This window comes from Vulpes vulpes, chromosome 13 (assembly GCF_048418805.1).
Source record: "Vulpes vulpes isolate BD-2025 chromosome 13, VulVul3, whole genome shotgun sequence".
Lineage (NCBI taxonomy): Eukaryota > Metazoa > Chordata > Mammalia > Carnivora > Canidae > Vulpes > Vulpes vulpes.
This window is the reverse complement of record NC_132792.1, coordinates 88,054,569-88,077,464: the sequence shown is the minus strand read 5'-3', so window position 1 is coordinate 88,077,464 and position 22,896 is coordinate 88,054,569. Positions and strand designations below refer to the sequence as shown.

The 22,896-nt window shown below is 39.9% G+C and overlaps 1 long non-coding RNA gene across 11 annotated transcripts in view; it reads left to right on the top strand.

Moving 5' to 3' along the window:
- Positions 1–22,896, top strand: part of LOC112925275 (uncharacterized) — a 45,390-nt gene that overhangs the window by 8,396 nt on the left and 14,098 nt on the right. For 9 of the 11 annotated variants that reach the window (XR_011996732.1, XR_011996723.1, XR_011996727.1 and 6 more), the window contains one exon: positions 6,971–7,180. This is a non-coding gene — a long non-coding RNA (uncharacterized lncRNA). Of the gene's footprint in view, positions 1–6,970; positions 7,473–22,896 lie in introns of all 11 variants that reach the window. The other 2 variants (XR_011996725.1, XR_011996731.1) reach the window with 2 other exon arrangements.

Sequence of the window (22,896 nt, the reverse complement as noted above, 5' to 3'; positions counted from 1 at the left end):
TATTAATGCACTATTTAAATGATGCATAATGTTTAATAGTTGGAATTGAATGATGTGATTTGAAGAAAGGACTAGATGGCTTTTAGAGATCCCTCCTGTCCTCCAATCCTTCACATTCTTGTGTAAAAATGTGGCAACCGGAGACAGGTCCTTTATGTAATGTCAGGAGACTCCTGCACTTTTTACTTCTCTCTGTAACTAGAAACATCGGTTTGTACAAAACAGTAAAAATTACAGTGTCCCAAAACATAGAGAAGCTATCGAGTTTGCCTTCTACTGCTCTGGTTGGCCCTCACTTGGATTAGTGATTCTCAAACTTCCTCAGGAGGTGGGATATTTGAAAATCTCAGAGCAGTTCTTGAAGGGAACATTATAAGATACTGAATTTAGGTAAATGTATGATTTTGGATTGAATCACAAATCATCTAACATAGATTCTCACGTAGAAATATAGTAAGTAGCAAATATTTTAAGGAATACTTAGGGAAGAAAACCTTAAAACCAGGAACGCTTGTGTGATAGCATCCTAAAAATTGGAAAAGAGCACAGTCGTTTAGTTGAGCCAGAGGACAACTTGACCTAGTTATGGAACACCAGTATTCTTCAAGAATATAATTTTGAAGAGATGGTGTTAGCTATGATGATGGTTAGATAACCAAGGATCTTTGTGTTTGGCCGTTTGTGTGTGTGTGTGGGGGGGCATCTTGTTTTGTTTTGTTTTTGCTTTTGCCACTTAACATATTGACCTTCAGGATCACACAGCAAATCCTACCTGCTTTCTCATTTATTCTGGCCTCTTTTAGAAAGCTGCTTTTCAGGTTTCTCTAGCTCATTAACAACCTTGTTACTCTGGACAGTACCCCAGAGGTATTAGTTGGCGCTTTTCCCCAGTTGAACCTCATATTTTTCTCCCTAGCACATTTTCTTTATCCACGCAAATCTTTTGCTATCGTTTTCTGTCCTTATGGATGTCTAGAATACTTCCTTCGTTTGTCTCACCACTAGTTAGGGTACTGTTTACTCCCTTCTACTGATCATTAGTGAACTCACAGAAGGTTTAGGATCACCAGGGGAATTTCTCTTCTGGTTATTTGTATTCAGAACCTCACTATTCTCAGAGGGACCAGTACCTAGAGACCTATATTGTTTTAAGACAGAGCAAGAGTTCAATCCACTTTGAGTCCGTTTTTGAAGAAACATTTCATGAAATACTTCTCTATGTAAATCAGGTAAGAAACTCACGTCGCATTCAAACAGTCCTCTGCATTTCCATCTCGGGCATTTTGTCAGAAGTGTTCACTCTGCAGATTATCCAACACGTTCTCATCACAGCATCTTTTGTACAAGGTTCATGTTGATGGACTAGTTGTTTGCAAAATACTGTTGGTGGTGTTGCAAAATCCTGTCTGTGTCCAGGTGGGTCCTTCTTCCACCCCCATTCTCCTAGGATCTTCAGGCAGAAGGATCATGAGCCCTGTGCCCCTGAAAGGAAGCTCTTCTTCCTTTGCCGGAAGCCCTTCCTCGTCTGCACAGCCTTTCTGGGCTTTCCTTGCGTTCAGCTCGGCAGATGCCATCTGCCTTTTTCTATAAGTAGTCACCGCCATCCCTCTTCTCTCCTCCCCAAACTCATGCTCAGAGGGGGATGTTCTCACTCTCTCCAAACAGACACACCAGCATTTTTTAACGTTTTGCTGTCACATGGCCCAATAGCCAGTGTAATATAAACAATACACCTGAGGAATTTATAGGGATTACAGGATCCTACAACGTGATGAGATTGTAAATGGAAATCCCATTAGCTCTGTCACAGGCTATTTCATTTCCAAGAATATGGTCCACCCTTCCTCCCCTCTTGCCCTACAAGCAGCAGGACCACACTGATCCATTCTTCATCATGGCCCTCTTCCCAGAACCGTAGTCCTGACAGTCTAGCACAAAACCGCAAGCTTCGGCCAATCTAAAATCTGTGGGTCATTTGCTTCTCAGAGGCATTCTGGATGGGAAAGATGGTCTGGCCTCTGCCTGGAACACTAACTCTCTCACTTCCCTGTCTTGCTCACCAACTATAGTAACTCGCACTGCCATTCTAACAGCTATTTCAAGATTTCAGGCAAGTTTTCCCTTCATTTGACTAGAAAGTAAGCTCATGGAGAATAGCTACTTGATCTTATTCACTGTTGCATCCTGAACACCGAAGAAAGTGACTGGCAAGTACCTATCATGCCCCTTCTCTGTATAAGACGATGAATGGATTGGTGGGCAAAAGGGAGGTATACAAAAATTAATTAGAAATATTAGACAGCATCCCATTAATCAAGGAGTCTATATAAGTGGAAGAATTGGAAGAAGGTTCTAACATTTGAATAAATGCAGTAACACACCATTTTTCTGGATGTAAAGACTCAGTATTGCAAAGATGCCAATTATTTCCTTACCTTACTACAATTCCAATAAAAATCTGACTGGCATTTTCTTTTTACCATATCAACATTATTCTAGAGATTTACCCAAGAGACATGAAAATATAGTTCCACATAAAATGCATACATGAATATTTATAGCAGCATTACTCATCATGGCTAAAAAGTGGAAACAACTCAATGCCCATCAGCTTGTGAATGGATAACCAAAATGTGCATCCATACAAGGAAATACTATTGAGTGGTAAAAAGGAATGAAGAGGAATTCCTGGGTGGCTCAGCCGGTTAAGCATCCAACTCTTGGTTTCAGCTCAGGTCATGATCTCAGGGTCATGAGATAGAGCCCTGCCTCAGGCTCCATACTCGCAGGAGTCTGCTTGAGATTCTCTCTCCCCCTGCCTTTACCCCTCCCCTCTCTCTCCCTCAAATAAATAAATAAATCTTAAAAAAAAAAAAAGGAATGAGGAGCTGACATGCTAAAATGTGGACAATCTTAAAAACCTTATACACAGTGAAAGAAACCAGTGCAAGAAATCACATATTTGAATCCATCACTCCATTTGATTGAAAAATGTAGAGAAGATAAATCTGCAGGACCAGAAAGTAGAGTTATGGTTGTCCGGGGCTGGGGTGGGATTGAGGAGTGATTGTAAAAGGGTTCAAGGTTTCTTTTTTAGGGGATTAAAAATGTTCTAAAATGAGACTGTGGTGATGGTTGTACAACTCTGTAAATATACTATAAAAAACACTGAATAAATAGTATATCAAAAAGAGATGAATTATATATTATGCAAATTATATTTCCATAAAGCAAAACAGAATATAAAGAAAAAGTATGAGGAGCCAAATCACTTCTGACCAAAAAGTGGTGACAAGATAAAAAATCATTTCTCTTGGGAAAAGGCTTAGAAGGAGAATTTCTGGATTAAAGGGTATACACAACATGAATAATAACAATAATTGAATAAACTAAAAATGCATGAGAATACACAAAGAAATCTGGATCAGGGATCCCTGGGTGGATCAGCAGTTTAGCGCCGCCTCCAGCCCAGGGTGTGGTCCTGGAGTCCCGGGATCAAGTCCCACATCAGGCTCCTGGCACTGAGCCTGCTTCTCCCTCTGCCTGTGTCTCTGCCTCTCTCTCTCTCTCTCTCTCTCTCTCTCTCTGTGTCTTTCATGAATAAATATTTATTTATTTTATTTAAAATCTTAAAAAAATAGAGAAATCTGGATCAGAACTTTACACCTTAAGATGTAATTTAAAATACATTAGATTTTAAGGTAAAATGTAAAATTATAAAATGTTTAGGGGAAAACTGTGGGACAGATTTGGGCATGGTGAAAGAGTTTTTGAACATGCACAATCCATACTGAAAAGTCAATAAACTTGACCTTGTCAAAATTATTATTATTTTTTTTTGCTCTGTGGAAAATTGACTCATTAAGAGGATAAAAAGATAAGCTATAGGCTGGAAGAAAATATCTGTAAGTCACGTGTCTTAACAGAAGATTCATATCTATGATACATAAAGAACTCTTCATTCTCAACAGTTTAAAAAATCCAAACAACCCAATAAAAAAATTGACAATAGACATGAACAGACATTTCACTAAAGAGTCTATGTATGGATGACAAATATGCCCATGAAAAGATGTTCAACGTCACTAGCCATTAGGAAAATGCAAATTAAGATTGTGATGAGTTTTCACTACATTTCTCCTAAAACAGCTGAAATTTTTAAAAAATAGTCACAATACCAAATACCTATGATGTTGAGGAGAAACAGGGTCTCTCAAGCATTGCTTCTGGGTATGTAAATGGTATAATCACTCAATAATTTAGCTCCTTTTACAAAAAATTAACATACCCTTGTTATATGACCTAGCATTCAAATGTCTGGGCATTTATCCTAGAGAAATGGAAACGTATATTGACACAAATCCTGTGCACAATTGTTTATAGTAGTTTTACTTGTAATGGCCCAAATTTGGAAATAACCAAAATGTCCCTCAATAAGTGAATAGTCAAGCTGTGCTACTTCCTTACCATGGAATCCGACTCAACGATAAAAAAGAACAAACTATTGATAGATGCAACATCTTGAATGAATCTCAAATGCATTGGGCTGAGTGAAAAAAGCCAGTCTCAGAAAGTTCATACAGTATAATTCCATTTTCATAACATTCTCTAAATGCCAAAATTATAGAGATAGAGAATAGATTACTAGTTTTCAGAAGCTAGAGATGTTGGTCAGGGGTCAGGCTGGTGGAGAGGGAAGGAGATGGGTATGTAACTATAAAGTAGTAGAACAAGGGAAATCTTTCTTTGTGGTGATAGAACAGTTTTTCACTTTGATTGCAACGATTGATTACAGGAATCTGCACATCCGAGGTGGTTATAGATATCTATGCATGTAATAAAAGGGCACAGAATTACATACACGTATCGTACCAATGTCAATTTCCTGGTTTTGATTTTGTACTATAGTCACATAAGATGTAACTGCTGGGAAACACTGGGTGAAAGGTACATGGAACTTCTCTGTACTACCTTTGCACCTTGTGAATCTAGAACTATTTAAAAGTAAAAAGTTTAAAAATTGGTAAAGAAAAAATAGCTACGCAGATGCAAATGTATTATAAAGTTATAACAATTAGAGTAAATTATTAAAGTTCTAATAATTAAAAGACAATAGATAAATTAAATATATATCTATATACACAAAGATGGGTAAATCAATGAAAGAGATTTAACATATCGAAGGTGATATTGTCAGCAGGTCAAGATTTTTAACAAATCCTGAAGTTTGTTATTCAGTTAAAAAAAAAAAAAGTTAGGTTCCTGCTTTTCACTACATTCCAGAATGAATTCTAGGTAGATTAAACATTTAAAAGTAAAAGAATTAGACTATTAAAAAATTAAAGAAAACGTGAGTGAATATATATTGGATCCTAAGATATTAAGAATCTTTCCAATCTGGAATCAAAGACCAAAATCATGAAGAAAAAAACTGATAGTTTGCACTCCATAAAATTTAATATTTTAGTTAATGAATATCAAAAGGAAAATTAAAAAGACAAAACAAGGAATAATTTTTCAAAATAGGCACCGAAGAGTTAATATCCTTAATATATAAAATGTTTCTAATACCTAAGAAAAGGTTTTAATTAGAAATAATGAATAAAAGAGGGGAAAAACAAACAAGGCAATTCATAAAGTAAGAAATCCAAATGCCAAATCGGCAAAAATTGATTAATTTCACCGGTGATGAAAAAATAACAAAATTAAGAACCACAATTACATTTTGATACAATTATTCACCTCTCGATATGGCAAAAAAAATAAATAAATACACACAAACACAAAACCAAAAAACCTTCTTTCCTAAAACATTATATTCAGTGTCGCTCAGAAATAGGAAAACATATTTGCAATGTAATACAAGTTTTAAAATCTGCCTACGCTGAGCAATTCCACCATTAGGGATTTAGCCGACTACTAATGATAATAATTATAAAAAATTAGTATCAACAATAGCTAATAAACTATTAGCACTTAATATATGGCAGGCATTTTTCTAAGCACCATGCCAGTATTAACTCATATAATCCTCACAACAGTTCCAAGGTATGAGGTAGCTTTTGTGGGTAAGAAAACTGAGGTTCATAAAGGTTAAGTCATTTATTCAAAGTCACACAGCTAATGATTGCTAAAGCCAGGATTTGGACACAGCAGTCACCCCCTCAGAGACCACTCTGTTAACCACTACACTGTGCTTTCTCTTTTCCTATGAAAATAGAGATATTTGCAAACTTTTGTGCATGGACATTCATCGCTGTTTTCTTTGTAATGGTAGAAACTAGAACAATGTCAGTATTGAAAAGTAGAAAATTGGGGCACCCGGGTGGCTCAGTGGTTGAGCGTCTGCCTTTGGCTCAGAGGATGGAGTCCTGCATTGGGCCCCCCGCTGCAGGGAACCTGCTTCTCCCTCTGCCTGTGTCTCTCATGAATAAATAAATAAAATCTTTAAAAGAAAAGTAGAGAATTGGTTCGATAACCCAGGGGCTCTTCATCCACTGTATTGACAATCAGCCCCCACTAAAGATGCTGTCAAGTTAGGGTTAGCAAACTTGTTCTGTCCAGGGCCAGATAGTAACTACTTTAGACCTTGCCAGCCATGTGGTCTCTGTAGGAGTACTGAGGCTTGCCCTTCTCATCCAAAAGCAGCCATCAGCAGTACAGAAACTAAGGAGGGTGGCTGTACTTCCGGGAGACTTTATTTGCAAAACCAGGCAGTGAGGGAGATGGCTTTACCCTGCAATGGCATAGTCTGTACTGTACTGCTGTACAGTAACTGCGTGAGATTTTGATATGAAATATTCATGATATAGTAAGTGAAAACAGCAGACCAGAATTTTCTTAAGTACATAAGCCATGTTTTTAAAGTTCAAATATAGATGATTTTGGAATTTGATAATATGTGACAGATACTGCTCTTTGGCTACCTAAAAGTTGTTGCTGACTTCCCTCTCCTTGCTGTTTTCTCTAGAGGCTGGGAAAACAGATATGCATCCCATCCTGCCATGCAGCGTGGAGCGGCTGTGTGACTCAGTTCTGGCCTACATGATTTAAGCAGAAGTCTACAAAGGATTGTTCGTGAGAAAACTTGTAATGTTATTGATGAAAGGGTACCTACAAGCCTAGGGATGATATCCAACTTGCTCGGTAGAGTACAGCACAAAGAAAGCCTGAGTCCCTGGTGTGTCTCTGAGCCACCCATATTCCCATTCCCACCCTGGCAGTTTCTTATATGTGAGAAACAAAGCCCCCTCATATGATTAAGCCATTATAGGTTAGGTTTTTGTAACATGCATCCAAATGCATTCCTTAACTCATACAAAATGGAAAGGACATTCACAATGTTGCCTCAGATAAACCCTGACTTCTGAGAACTTTAGCTTTCTATTTTATGGATCCCAGAATCAAGGAGAGTGTAGAAAAACATGTCAAAATTGCACAGCACTTACCTCTTGGGTGATGGGATTCCAGAGGTAATATGTTTTTTTCCATTTCTTTTCTTTGCGTGTATTTTTATTTTTTTTATCAGTACCCCCAAAATGACCGTGGATACTTTCTGTAATTACACTAAAAAGGAAGATATTAGTAAGAACAGACCGGGTGAAGGAATTCTTGAACGAATGATAAGATATATGATGCCAAGACCATTTATGAGTGAAGAGATGGACATAATTATAGAAGTGGAGAAGAAATTAGCAGTGTCTAGGGGTGGGAGATGATGTGGAGAGGGAGTGGGTGTGGCCACAAGCAGTTGCACAAAAGAACTTCCTGGTAATGGTGGAGTGAAGCATGTTGATTGCGGTGGTAGTTCCATGAAATTACACATGTGATAACATTGCATACAGATACACACAGTCACACACAAATAAGTGCGTATAGAACTGGTAAACTTCAGGTAAGCTTTGTGCGTTGTACTGAAGTTAGTTTCCTGGTTTTGATATCATGAGATAATGATGCACTTATTAACACTGGGGGAGTTGGGGGAAGTGTTTACGGGATCTGCTGTCTATACATTGCTTTGCAACTTCCTGTGAATTTGCAATTAATTCAAAATAAAAAGGGTTTTACTTATTTTTTTCTAATAATAAATTTATTTTTTATTGGTGTTCAATTTGCCAACATACAGAATAGCACCCAGTGCTCATCCCGTCAAGTGCCCCCCTCAGTGCCCGTCACCCATTCACCCCCACCCCCCGCCCTCCTCCCCTTCCACCACCCCCAGTTCATCTCCCAGAGTTAGGAGTCTTCATGTTCTGTCTCCCTTTCTGATATTTCCTACCCATTTCTTCTCCCTTCCCTTCTATTCCTTTTCACTATTATAAAATAAAAAGGGTTTTAACCACCCCGTTGCCCTTCCCCACCCAAAAAAGAAAGAAAAATAAAAGAAGAAATGGAGGCACAGGGACTTTTGTAGTTCAGTCAAAGTCATATTAGGATTCTGGAGCTGGAAAAGAAGCTGTGCCTAGAACTGCTAGAAAAGAAGTTAAGTTCTGCAAAAGCATTTTTCTAGAAGTAAGTTCTAACCAGTGCCTCTATTCTTACTTAAAGCATATCAGGAAGCAAAATAAGACAAGATCCTCACTCCTGGGTCACCAGTCACTGCTTTGTTTACCTGAGGCTCAGGTCTAGGACATTCTCAGTATCACTTAGCACCTAGAACTGGCCTCGGCAGATTAACATCTAAAAGCCACTTGGATTATTTATGGAAATAGACTGATATAAATAATAGTGAAAGGGAATATAAGGGAAGGGAGAAGAAATGTGTGGGAAATATCAGGAAGGGAGACAGAACATAAAGACTCCTAACTCTGGGAAATGAACTAGGGGTGGTGGAAGGGGAGGAGGGCAGAGGGTGGGGGGGAATGGGTGACGGGCACTGAGGGGGACACTTGACGGGATGAGCACTGGGTGTTTTTCTGTATGTTGGTAAATTGAACACCAATAAAAAATAATTTATTTATAAAGAAAAAAATAAAATAAAATCCTTGGCTTCATAACGAAAGGATGAAAGAATAGAAGGGAAAAAATATACATCACAGTACAAATAACCTAAGTACCAAATACGGCATAAAGTGGGAATTAGAAATAACAATCGACAGTATCATTTATCAAGGTGAAAGTTTTTGAAACAGTTGTGGATTTACCTCTGTATACATTTTATTTTTATTTTAAAAAATATAACATACTTCTTTTGATTCTACAGAGTTCTTTTCAAGATTTGCTTTCTTTTAATTAGTAATGTTTTTTCCTGTTATTTCCTTCTTTGTTGGAGTGCTAGTTAAAACAAATTGTTCCCATAGGTCTTAGATTTTTAAAGTAGATGCAGAGCTGCATATTTGCCTAGGGATACATTTTCTAAACTCCCCCTCACCTCTTTCATTTCTATCTTCTTTTAAGCGTGTCTTCATCCGCCACCATAGCTGGGTGCATCGTTGGGTGTATGTGTCTTTCCTTTATACCTCCTGAACTGAAGCTCAGCCTGATGAGGAACGGGATACTGAGCCCCCTCAGAGTTGAGCTCCTTGCTTGTCTCAGGCAAACATTTAAAAGTAGGAGAATACAGAGTTCCCCTGAAACATCTATAGCCTTCCTGGCTTTACCCCCATCATTCTAAAACCCCACCTCTTGTCCACTTGGATCTGGCTCTTTTTGACTTCCTAGCCATCTACCTAATTTGATCAATTAACTAGTATTAATGGGAAATATCTGGAAGCTGCTTCTGGAAGACTTACCAAAGCCCTTGTGGAGAAAATTTCCCTTCACCTTCTCCTTTTGATGTCTAACCTCCAAGTGACTCCACTGATCTGAATTTCAGATAGTGGATGGAGGTGGGATCAGGCCAGTGGGGAACCTACTTAAAATGTCTCTGCAGAGGTATCCTGTCCAATGGGTCTAAAGAACTATTTGAATTTCTAGCAGAAAGTTCCCAATGCTTCAGAGGTGCCAGATGGACAATGAAGCAGTCTGTTTTGCCTCAGGAGAGATACTGCATGAATAGTGGCTCTCTGTACTCTTTGTCGGCATAAACCTCATCTCATCAGTTTGTCAGGACAATAATATCTAATGATAATTCTCAGCATTTGTCAACTTCAGAGACCTTCACAAACCCATTTATTTTCAAGACAATCCTGTCAGTGCAGTTTAAGTCCATTGTACATATGGAGATACTGAGGCAGTTTAATAGAGAAGACGAGTCAGAGTGAGAATTAACCCAGGGAACAGTCTATAATTCTTCCCTCCCAGTTTGATACAAAGATATTATTTAGGATTGTGCGAAATGATTATAACACCGAAACTACCAGTTCAATCAAGAAAGAGCACCTGCACTGTAACTCCACTTAGTTTTCACTTGGCCAAAGGTAGCTCTACAGTAGCAATTGAAAAGATTAAGTCATTGGAAGTCATGGAAAAACTTCTATCACAGATCTTTATGGAAAACAAAGTTTCTGAGGGTTTATCCTTCTGCCACTTTGGTTAAAAATGGTTTCTACTCACTGGCTTTGCTCCTCTTCCCGGAGGAGTCCTGCTTCTCAGCTCAGAAATCTCGGAGCAGGCATGGGCATGCCATGTTTCTTAAATGAGTTGCCTGAGACCCAGAAGATTTTTTTTGAAATAAAAATATACACCCAAACTCATTAAAATAATATCAGTAGGAAGGTAGGGCTGAAGTCTAGGACTGGGAAATGGCTGTTACCACGGTAACAGCAGGGTGGGTGGAGTTAACTGACCCTTCCATGGTGAGTTTAAACCAGTAGTTCTCACATGTTTGAGTGCATCAGAATTACTTGGGCTTGTTAAGACACAGGTAATAGGCCCCACCCCCAGATTTTCTAACTCAGTAGGTATGGAGTGGAGCCTTATGATTTGCATTTTTAACAAGTTCTCAGGACTAGTCCAAGAGCCAAATTTGTGCTGCAACTTGTGTTTGTAAGATCAGCAAGCTGATAATGGTTCTTGCAGGTAAGCCTTTGATTCTATGATAGGAAACACTAGCTTTGAACCCCAGTGAAGTGAAATGTCCCCCACAAAGAGAATTGCATTCTTCTTATTAGCATATCTGTATTACAAAAAAATTATACTCATTGTACTTTGAATTTCATCAATAAAACTGTGGAATTTTGATTTCCTCTCTTGTTATGTAAGTAGCTGCATCATATCCTCAATTTTCCCTCTTGGCCACAAAGCTTAAAATATTTACTCTCTGGCCCTTTACAGAAAAAAAAAATTGCAGACCCCTGGTCTAGCAGATGCCGCTGATCTGGAATGACTTTGAGAACCACTGCTCTGAACTGCTTTTATTAAATACCCCTCCTATACCCGCTCTCCTCAGTGTTCATGTTTCGCTAAAGGCCAGGAAGATGTGGAGTCGAACAGAATGTGACAGATGCCTGGGAAGTTTGGGGGGAGTAGAGAGAGAAGTGATTTGAAGGTGTATGATAGATAGTTAGCTTTCAGCACATTTCAAGGAGGATGACGTTTATTTTGGATGTCACTCCACCTCTCAGAGTTTTTGTCTCTCTGCCATCCTGAGAGCTCTGGGCTTTGGGGGTTCTCTGACTGTCCCCAACTTCTACTGTCCACGCAGAACTTCCTTCCACAGCACACCCGCAGCTGTACAATCAGCTCCCAGTTTCAGTGGCGGGTGAGTAATCTGAAGAGGAAACCTTCAGAATTTACAAGTCTGTGACTGATTTCAGATATTCATGGTACATATCCTTGCTTCCTTTCTCATTTAACATAGGATTGTACGTTGGAATATTATCTGGAAATTAGAACACTGAAAAAAAGTCACTTTTTAAAAAATCCTGACCTTTTGTTGCCCTTACCTCCAACTGTGCTGCCAATAGCAGATTCTCTGTATTCAAAACTGCTGAAGGTGAGAGTTTTTGTTGTAGCTTGTCTTAAAGGAGTACCACCTGACTTCAGTCTGCTAATGAAAATTGGAATTCTCTTCGAGGCAAGCTCTGTCATCTTGACTCATCCAGCCAATGGATGAGTCAGTCTGGGTCTCCTCTCTGCTTCTTCCTTGAGCTCAAACTATAAGAAAACCCTGAGGAAAGCAGAGCAATCTCACAACAGGCTAGAGATTGCTTTTGCTAGCATTCCCCTGGCAGAAAATTACTCACACTTTTCCTTTTTTCCTTCTTAAATTTGGACTCACAATTTGGAAGCTCTTTGGGTGTTTAGAGTCGGGAGAGAGAGCAGTTGGGAGAGTGTAACAGTCAAGAGTTCTGGAGTCAGCAGACCTGAACCTGAGTTCTCTCTTTATCACTAACAATGTGAGTTGGGGCACAACACATGGCTACTCTTCACACCAGCTCCATGCGTGTGCAGTGAGTGATGACACAGCTACCAGAGGTGATTGTAAGGATTCAAATAGGTCCTGTGCAGAATTGATAGGATGGTACGTGGCACGTGGCTTAGTGGAGGCTCCATAAATTGTAGCTTTGGTATAATTTTATATAAAGTACTCTATTAACCAGAAGGTAATCGTTTATGTATCTTGGCTCCCCACTGAACCCATCCATTCATCTGTCCACTCACTTGGAAATATTTTTCGAAGACCTATTATAAACCAAGCATGCCCTTGGATTTGGGGAATACAGCGTGAGCAAGGCAGATAAAGCTCCAGCCCTCTCAGAGCCACATTTTAGTGGATTACAAGCTCCTAAAGAGCGAGAATCTGTCCTTGCATCTCATCCAGAGCCGAGCACTGCGCTTAACCTAGAATAGATGCTTTGAAAGTGTTTATTAAAGAATGACTGACTGGGAAATTGACACTTCTGAAAAATGAAAAGAAAAGTCAGCTGTGGTTAGACTCCTGCTCAGCTGTTCCTGGGAGCGGGCCACCCCTTAGAGCAGCATCTCTGAGCGACACTGCTGGGCAGAGATCAGAGCTGGCCATCCTCATCGTTCCAGAGTGGTCTTGCTCTGGCTGCTGTGCCAGGCACCCTGTTGCCAGGGAGGACAAAGGGGAAGTGACGACCCCCGGAGAGATGGCTGTCATTCAGACAATGGTCTTCGGATTAATTGCCGTATGTAATTCATACTAGATTCCAAGTGGCAGCCACACAGAGATTGTTTCCCCACATAGCTAAATGTTCTTTTCATTGCCATGGTATATCGAACAAACTGTTCAGCTGCTAGTGAGTTCTGGGGAAGGAAGTACAAGATGCTGCTGCTATGCATACTGAGAGGCAGAGAAGCTTTCAGATTAGGAAGCAATTAATTAAAGAATAATCATGAAAATGTTCCTGATAATTCACTTCAAGCAGCTACTCACTGTTACTTTATTATTTTGGATAATATTCGTGATTATTGTTTAATTTGTTTTTAATATGGAAGTACAGTTTTATGTAATCCTTTTGTAATTGAGATGCAGTTAGAGGGTCCAGGTGCTCTGAAATACTTCTTTATTCAATTATCCAACTTTGGGAAGAATCTTGTTATGCAATTAACCCAGATTTTTACCACACACATACACATTCTGTCTCTTTATTACATGTAAGCCTAAGTATAAATCTATCTGATATTAATTTTAAGCTTCATAGAAAAAGCCATATTGCTATTTCTATATGAATCTAGCTAATGCTAATGAGTCCATCCCTACTGGGGAAATCCATTTATCAACCAACAAATATTACCTGGGCCATTACCTTGTATAGGTGTGGAAATGGAGTTTTGGGGCTAGTAATAAAAAAAAAAATTACAGAGCTTTATCCTTGCTCTCGAATGCACTTTTAGTTTGTTTGGACAGTAAGACAGCATGGAATGATAACTAACAAAGTATGGCAACAAATGTTGGGTGTCAGATGATAAAATCAAAAAGAATTGCTAGAGAGTCCATAGGAGACAATGACACCCATGGTCACACTTGGCTGTGGAACCCTTGCCCACCTAATTGTGTCCATCTCAGGAATAGAAGGACAGAGGCTGGGAGTATTCCCTTGCTTGTCAGAGTGTGATTGGAAAGCCCACAGCCCCACAACACCTGGGAGTTTATAAGAAATGTAGAATCTCAAGCATTCCCCCAAATTCTGATTGAATCAGAATTTGCCATTATTGACAAGACTCCCAGTGATTCATAGAATCATTCCAATTCATTAAGGTCTGAGAAGCAGAGGTCTAGCTTACAGACCCATAAATAACTTTTTGTTTTTGTTTTTGTTTTAGGGAAAATTAGAGACTCACATCTGCTAATCCCAATAAAAAATAAAAACATTACAGAAAATCATTCATTCACCAAGACTTTATGTATTTTATGCGTGCTAGATAGACACTTGGTGGTTGGTTTTGTTGCACCTTGTGTGTAAGTACCCAGGTACAGCTTTGGCTGCTCATTACCTCTGATGACTACTGCAGACTCTAAGAGCCAAACAGATTCTTAACCACTCGGGGATATTTCATCATCAAGTAGCAAACCCAGGTCACTCCAAAAAGGAGGATAATTTCTAAGGGCCAAGAGTGGTGCCTGGGGAAGGAGGAATCCTGTCATAGGAGACAGTGCAATAATAGCAAATACAGTTTTGTGCTTGGTTTCCTCCTGTGCTAAAGATTCTCCATCCCGCAGCCTACTTGACATTTCAACTTGTGTGTCTATCAGGCTTGTGAATAATAAATATCCAAAAGGGAATTCTTAATTTTCCCTCTGATTTTCCTCTTCTTGATAAATGTCACTACCATCCATCCAGTTAATAAGCCAAAAAGGAGGAGAAATTGTTTTGAACTCCTTGTTTTTCCTATCCACCACATCTAATCCATGAGTACTTCCTGTCAATCCCACCTTCAGAAATTGACCTTGCCATTATATTATCCCCTTTGGCTCATCTCCCTGGGCACTGCCCGCCGCCTTGCCTTGGGGGCTATGCTAGTTACTCAACTGGTCTTCCTGCTTCCATTCTTGTTCTTATCGATCTAATCTCCATAAACAGTCTTAGAAAATGTCATTCTTCATATCTTTCATCTGCCTGAAACGTTAATGGCTTCCTGTTCATCTTCAAGTAAGGCTGAAACCAACAGGTTCTGTTTGATCTGGGTCCTTGCTGCCCCTCACCCTTACCTCATCACACACTATGCTCCAGCCAAACTGACTTTTTAATCTTCTTTCCACTTGCTTGGCTCTTTTCTACCTTGGAGGCCTTTGCATTGTTCCCTCTGCCTATAGCAGTCTCCCATGGTTGCCTCTTGATCTTTCAGATCAAGAGGCTCAGAGTTAACTGTCCTGCCCTAGAGAGGCTTATCCTGAAGTTCAACAAGTTGACAACCCCAGCCCTGTTCCTTTGATGGTCCTAATGACAATCTCCAATAACATTAAACATTTTTTTTGTTTTGATTATTTGAATCTGCCTCTTCAAATGAGAATATAAATCCACTAAGGGCAGAGACTTCATCTCTCTTGTTTATCTTGATTTCTCAATTCACAAATTTGCGAATGAATGAAAAGTATATTTCCAGATTTGTGTGGCTGAACTTTTTTCCTCTTTCAGAGTAAATAGAAACATTTCTTTATTTGATTACCCAACTTTGATAGGAATCTCATTATTCACTTATTACAGATGAATTAACACAGGTATACATATTCTATCTCTGTACAATATGTAGGCATAACAAGGAGTCACATAGATTTTGAATACAGGAGATAGGTGCCTCTAGTCACCTGATCATCTGAAGAAAGGAGCATGTGCTGAGCACCTAATTCTATAAAGCAGTCAAGGGTTTGCTTCTGGGAACCACTCTAAACAGCAGTCACCTGTGTATAGATAAGCCTCCCTGATTGGACATCTAAGGAAAGAGTGTCCTCGGAGTCCCCACAGCAGACTAGAAGTCTAGGTAAATTCCTATCCCTGTCGGGAGGGGGAGGTGAATCTCTATCTCCAATGCAGGTATACTTGAATCCTTACATCTTGACTTAAACAGAAAGGAAATAAGCCCCCCAGTTTCCTTAAGTGGATTGTTAGGTTCTTTGAAATTTTAAGAAAATTGGTAATTTAAAAAATCACAAACAGCTACCAGTATTCCACACAATACTAAAGAGGTTCACATTTGTCATGTGTGGTGGACAGAACAATGGCTTACCAAAAAGGTCCACATCTTCATCCCCTCCAGAACTTGTGATTATGTTACCTTACAAGACAGGTGTAGTGAGGGACGTTGAGATGGATAATCTCTTGGATTATCTGAAAGCACCCAGTGCCATCATAAGGGTGCTTAAAAAGCATCAGAGAAGGAGAAGTAATGACGAAAGCAGAGTGTGGAAGTTAGAGATTTGAAGATATTTTGCGCTTTTTTGCAACGGATTTCCCACCAGAACACAGGTGTCATGAAAACCGCCGCTAACCCTAAACCAAAATGGGAAAGGAAAAGACTCACATCAACATCGTCGTCATTGGACACGTAGATTCGGGCAAGTCTACCACCACTGGCCATCTGATCTACAAATGTGGTGGGATCGACAAAAGAACTATCGAAAAATTTGAGAAGGAGGCTGTTGAGGTGGGAAAAGGCTCCTTCAAGTATGCCTGCGTCTTGGATAAACTGAAAGCTGAATGTGAACGTGGTGTCACCACTGATATCTCCCTGTGGAAATTCGAGACCAGCAAGTATTATGTGACCATCACTGATGCCCCAGGACACAGAGACTTTATCAAAAACATGATTACAGGCACATCTCAGGCTGACTGTGCTGTCCTGATTGTTGCTACTGGTGTTGGTGAATTTGAAGCAGGTATCTCCAAGAATGGGAGACCCCTGAGCATGCCCTTCTGGCTTACACACTGGGTGTAAAACAACTAATTGTTGGTGTTAACAAAATGGATTCCACTGAACCACCCTACAGCCAGAAGAGATACGAGGAAATCGTTAAGGAAGTCAGCACCTACATTAAGAAAATTGGCTACAACCCTGACACAGTAGCATTTGTGCCAATTTCTGGTTGGAATGGTGACAACATGCTGGAGCCAAGTGCTAACATGCCTTGGTTCAAGGGATGGAAAGTCACCCGTAAAGATGGGAATGCCAGTGGAACCACACTGCTTGAAGCTCTAGATTTCATTCTGCCACCAACTCGTCCAACTGATAAGCCCTTGCATCTGCCTCTCCAGGACGTCTACAAAATTGGTGATATTGGTACTGTCCCAGTGGGCCGAGTGAAGACTGGTGTTCTTAAGCCTGGCATGGTGGTCACTTTTGCTCTAGTCAATGTTACAACTGAAGTAAAGTCTGTTGAAATGCGCCATGAAGCTTTGAGTGAGGCTCTTCCTGGGGACAATGTGGGCTTCAATGTCAAGAACGTATCTGTCAAAGATGTTCGGCGTGGCAACGTGGCTGGCGACAGCAAAAATGACCCACCAATGGAAGCAGCTGGCTTCATGGCTCAGGTGATTATCCTGAACCATCCAGGCCAAATCAGTGCTGGATATGCACGTGTGCTGGATTGTCACACAGCTCACATTGCTTGCAAGTTTGCTGAGCTGAAGGAAAAGATAGATCGTCGTTCTGGAAAAAAGCTGGAAGATGGTCCCAAGTTCTTGAAATCTGGGGATGCTGCCATTGTTGATATGGTTCCTGGCAAACCTATGTGTGTTGAGAGCTTCTCTGACTATCCTCCTCTGGGCCGTTTTGCTATTTGTGACATGAGACAGACGGTTGCTGTGGGTGTCATCAAAGCAGTGGACAAGAAGGCAGCTGGAGCTGGCAAAGTCACCGAGTCTGCCCAGAAAGCTCAGAAGGCTAAATGATTATTATCCCCAATACCTGCCACCCCAGTCTTAATCAGTGGTGGAAGAACGGTCTCAGAACTGTTTGTGTCAATTGGCCATTTAAGTTTAATAGTAAAAGACTGGTTAATGATAACAATGCATCGTAAAACCTTCAGAAGGAAAGGAGAATGTTTTGTGGACCATTTGGTGTTTTTTTTTTTTTTTTTTTTTTTTGTGCGTGTGTGGCAGTTTTAAGTTATTAGTTTTTAAAATCAGTACTTTTTATTGGAAACAACTTGACCAAAAATCTGTCACAGAATTTTGAGACCCATTAAAACAAAAGTTTAATGAGAAAAAAAGAAGATATTTTGCTGCATTTATTTATTTATTTATTTATGAGAGTGGGGGTGGGGAGAGGCAGAGAGAGAGGGAGAGAATCTCAAGCAGATTCCCCATTGAATGCAGAGCCTGATGCAGGGCTCCATCTCATGACCTTGAGATCATGACCAGAGCCAAAATCAAGAGTCCAACACTCAACCAGCTGAGCTACCCAGGAGCCCCAAAGATTTATTTATTTGAGAGAGTGAGAGAGCATGCAGTTTGGGGAGAGGGGCAGAGGGAGAGGGTTAGAGAGTCTTAAGCAAACTGCTGGTTGAAAGCAGAGCCCAATGAAAGCAGAGCCCAATCTCATGACCCTGAGATCACAACCTGAGCCAAAACCAAGAGTCAGACGCTTAACCAACTAAGCCCCCCTCTTTGCTGCTAACTTTAAAGATGGAAGGAAACTGTAAGCCAAGGAAAGCAGCATCTTCTAGAAGCTGGAAAAGGCAAGGCAGCACACTATCCTCTAGAGCCTCCAGAGGAAAGAGCCCTGCTAACACCTTGACCCAAACCCAGGAAGCCCCACTTGGACTTGTCATCTCCAGAACTATAGGATAATACATTGTGTTGTTCTCAGCCAGTAAGTCTATAGTAATTTTTTTCCAGTAGCAACAGGAACCTGAACAATGAGAGTGAGTGATAATGACAAATCCTTTCTTGGTTTGCTTTTCCATTTATAAAGTAATGCCAGTGTCCTACAGTCTTTCACATGGTCCCAACAGAGATGATAAAACTCAAAAACACTTTCACTCAAAGCAGAGCAGCCTCATCTCCTCACTTTACACCCCTTCCCTCATTATTTTACACCCAATTCAGCTTGCAGCAGATTAAAAACAACAAATGAGGAATCATTGGAGTGAACATGACAGTAATAGTGACAGTGGATGGATGGCTTGACTGTAAAAGATGGAAAATCCACCCAAAAAAGCCACAAGGGGCAGACCATTCAGTGGTAGCAGCAACTCATGAATGTGACAGCTCCTGTAGGTATCACTTGCTCACAGCACAACATGGTACTCATTGTTGAAATCATGAACCTGAAATGTGGAAAAAAGATTTAGTCATATGGAATATACCTCCCTACATGTAGGGAAGTGTGCCCGACATTTAATAGAGATAGTTAAAATAGATAGAATTAGTTAAAATAAAAAGGATTTGGTGCTTCAAGGTAGACAGTTTCTGGAAACATTTATTCTCTAATAACACTGTATAGTGTGGTATTTCTATGAGCTTCGTCTTCTCATAAAAATGACCCTCTGACATGGTTTTCTAGAAGATAATGAAGAACCTCTCCACGGGGCTTGATTCCTACATCCTTTCTGGAAGAGAATGTGAAGTGATAGATGCACTTTTGATTGCAGTTAGAAAAGGCTGCTCCTGTCTTCTTACTATCCCTTGAGAATAGCTGTCGGTTCAAAGAGGAATTCTCAGCAAGCTTCCGAGCTAAGTGCTTACAATACAATTAAGCAGAGTCATAGTTGACATTTAAACATTTTTCATTTTTCATTTTTAACCACCCTGTAAGCATTAACTAATTAAGCCTCATCAGGCACTGATGTGAAAGAATTACCTCCAATATCTGTAGATTAAAATAGTTCATGCGATACTTCTGAAGGTTCACCTGCTGATAGAAAGGAGCACATGTGTCTCCCACCATGCCTACCGCAATATTTTAAAGCAGTGGTTCTCAAGAGGAGAACTGGTGCTACTGAAAGGAGCCTATGTTTCCATACAAATAACCAACACCACATGGATACTTGTTGCTGCTATGAGTGTAGCATCAGTATGGCACACATTTGATCCGGTACAGGTGTTGTGTGGTACATATCTGTGTGGCGTATGGCCCCACTCTGCCCTCCTCCCTCTTCATCTGGCATTATGGGCCAAGCCCGCCCCATCATTTCACATCTAGACTAGGGCAGGAGCCTACCTATAGATCTCCTGCTTTCTCCCTGGCCCCCTCCAGTCTTTCTCCTCACAGCAGCCAGAGCAGTCTAGTAAAAACTGAAATGACATCAGTACCATTCCCCTGCTTCCATCTCCCCATGACTTCCCATTGCACTTAGAATCAAGGCCAGGCTTCCTACCCTGACTTCAAAGCCCTGTGGTGTCTGGTCCCTGACAGCCTCTTGAATACTGACCTTTGCTCAATACATCAGCCAATTGGGCCACTTCTCTCTTTTCAACATCCCAGGTGTGTTCTCACCTCAAGACCTTTACACTTGCTATTTCTCTGATCTTCCCATGATAGTCTCTTCATGCCTCAGCTCAGATGTCACCTCCACAGAGAGGCTTCTCCTGATGATCCAATCCACAGAGACTGGGTAGCTAATATAAGTACCATTGTGATTAACAGAATGCACATTAATTTGAAAATGTTCCTGAAGGCATAATTTTGGTCACTTGGATATTTTTCCCCAATTAGCAATAGGCCATGAAGGCGGGTGATGTTAAAATTTAGTCTTGGTACTTAAAAAGTTACCAAAAAATGTTGAATTCTAGTATGAAAGAAAAAATAGCTATTAAATGGGGTCACTTAATTAAAAAAAAAAACGATACTAAAAATGATACTGCTGGTGTACCTTGAGATAGTTATTAAACATATATATTTAGAACATTTCTCAAAACCAGTAACATGCTGAATTTAATAACGTAATGATATAAACACCTAGTACAGAGTCTGACATCGATTAATGGTAGCTTCTTGCCCCACAACTGTGGGAGAGTCTGTTTTTCTAAGCTTCCCAAAGCCACGTGAGACTGCATTTATTCATCAAGACCTGGGAAAGATTCATGGCAACGCGATCAGGACATAAAAAAATAGAAAATTATTGTCAATCTTACTGCAGGCAATTTAACTGTCAGTCAACTTGGGAAAGAGTCAATGTACCCCTCTATAAAATTTCCATTTGGGGAGCAAATAAGTTTATTTGTTATGTCAATAAACCATGGGAGTTAAGCCTTATGAGCTATAAATATCATTTGATCTCTGACAAAAAGTGAAAAGGATGTGAAACATATTTTTAAAGTTTTTAAAAAGACACAAAACTCAGGGAAAATGTACACTGCATGTTAGGAAAATGATGTGTGCAACCACTTTGTCTTTCTAAGGGAGTGGGTCCCTATAACTCTGTGGCAGGTGCAATTGTCTGCCCAGCATGAAGAGCCTTTGGGAGGGACCTGGAGGGAGCAGAACTCCTCTGTATCCCCACAGGAGGAGCTGGGGGAAGAATTCGGAGGGCTGACCAGGAAGTATGGGGAGTGAGGAGAGGAGGCTTAGACAAAGGGTCAGTGAGAAACTTCCTTGATGGGGATTGTGGACAAAGGAAGGCTGAAAGGTGCCTAAGGACAGCAACATGCACTGTGGGATGTTATGTCATTTGAAATATGTTGAATGTGTCCTTTTCTCATGATCCTGTAACCTTCAAGAAAACTGGTTTTTGTATAATGAGGTGTGTGCGTGCGTGTGTGTGTGTGTGTGTGTGTGTGTGTGTGTGTGTTGAGGAAGAGTTGAATTTCACATCCGTCTAGCAAGATAACAAGTGAAAAAGTGGCCCTGAGGATTTAAGAGTTTCAGGGATTCACAGGTTTCTGGGCTTTATGCTTCCACAGAGAGTTTAACCTATTCTAATATAGTTCCTGAGAGTCTGGGAAAGCCACAGTGACATCTGGGTTATGACTCCTTAGAAGCTTCCAGGGGGTTGTGGGTGGGAAGAAGTAGGGAAGGACTTATTTTTGTGCATTCTAATAATGAAAGTTGTTGGTGCTTAGCTGAGGGTAATATTTAACTGGGAAGCCATAGCTTTTCTCTTATTGTCACACACGTCTTCATTTGGAGGACAGAATTTCAGTGCTGCTCCTCCATCCTGGAACACTTTGCATTATCGTTTTACAAAATTTTGCACATGTTCAGGGATAATAGAAACATAAATTTAGTTTCACTGAAGAAAATTCCCTGAGATGAGATCAGATAGTGGTTTCACAAACATTTGAGAAATAACAGTAAGTGCCAAGCAGAAGGATGTTAGTCTTTCGGGAAGCTATTAGAATTTTCAGCACCGTGCCAAGCTCATACTAGTATAAAAGGTGTAGCCGGCTACCATAGATATAAAGTCATCATGTTTTAATGTGATGCTATTTATTCCACATAGCACATTTTTACTTAAGTGGGAAAATATTAGTTTTGAAGTAATCTGGTTAAAGATGCTTCCCTGGGCTGCACCAGAGAATACTGGAAGTCAAGCATATAAAAAGTGAGAGAGGGGTTTCACTCTGGACTTTAGTCTGAATTTCAGTTCTGCTATTGTGGTTCTTTATTAAGACAGCCTGTTCACTTGAGGCTTGTTCAATGACTTTATTTCATATACATTTCATGTATTTTAAATGTGACCTTTTGAACACTTTATTATAAAATGTTATATGAGAATGTCAATCTCCTGATAAAAAGAAAAGAAGATTTCAGTTTTGTGTCTGGGAAGATATGACTCAGTGACTTGGAAAGAAATCTGCTGTGCAAATAAATATAGTTATGAAAGAACAGGCTGCAAATATATTATTTCCTTTCCTCTAGGAAGAAATTATGCTATTTCCTAAAGTATACAATGACAATAATATGAATCTGTGCAACTTTCTGGAAATATGCAGAAATATTCACTTAGAAAGTTAGCTGTAAAAGGTCCCACTGCTTATGTGGAGAAGGAGGTTTACATATTTGTTGAAGTTTGCAATGAATCATCATTAGCTATCAACATTGAAAATCAGAGAATTTTGCTGCTTTATTGAACCTGACAGTACAACTTTCTGGAAATATGCAGTTAGC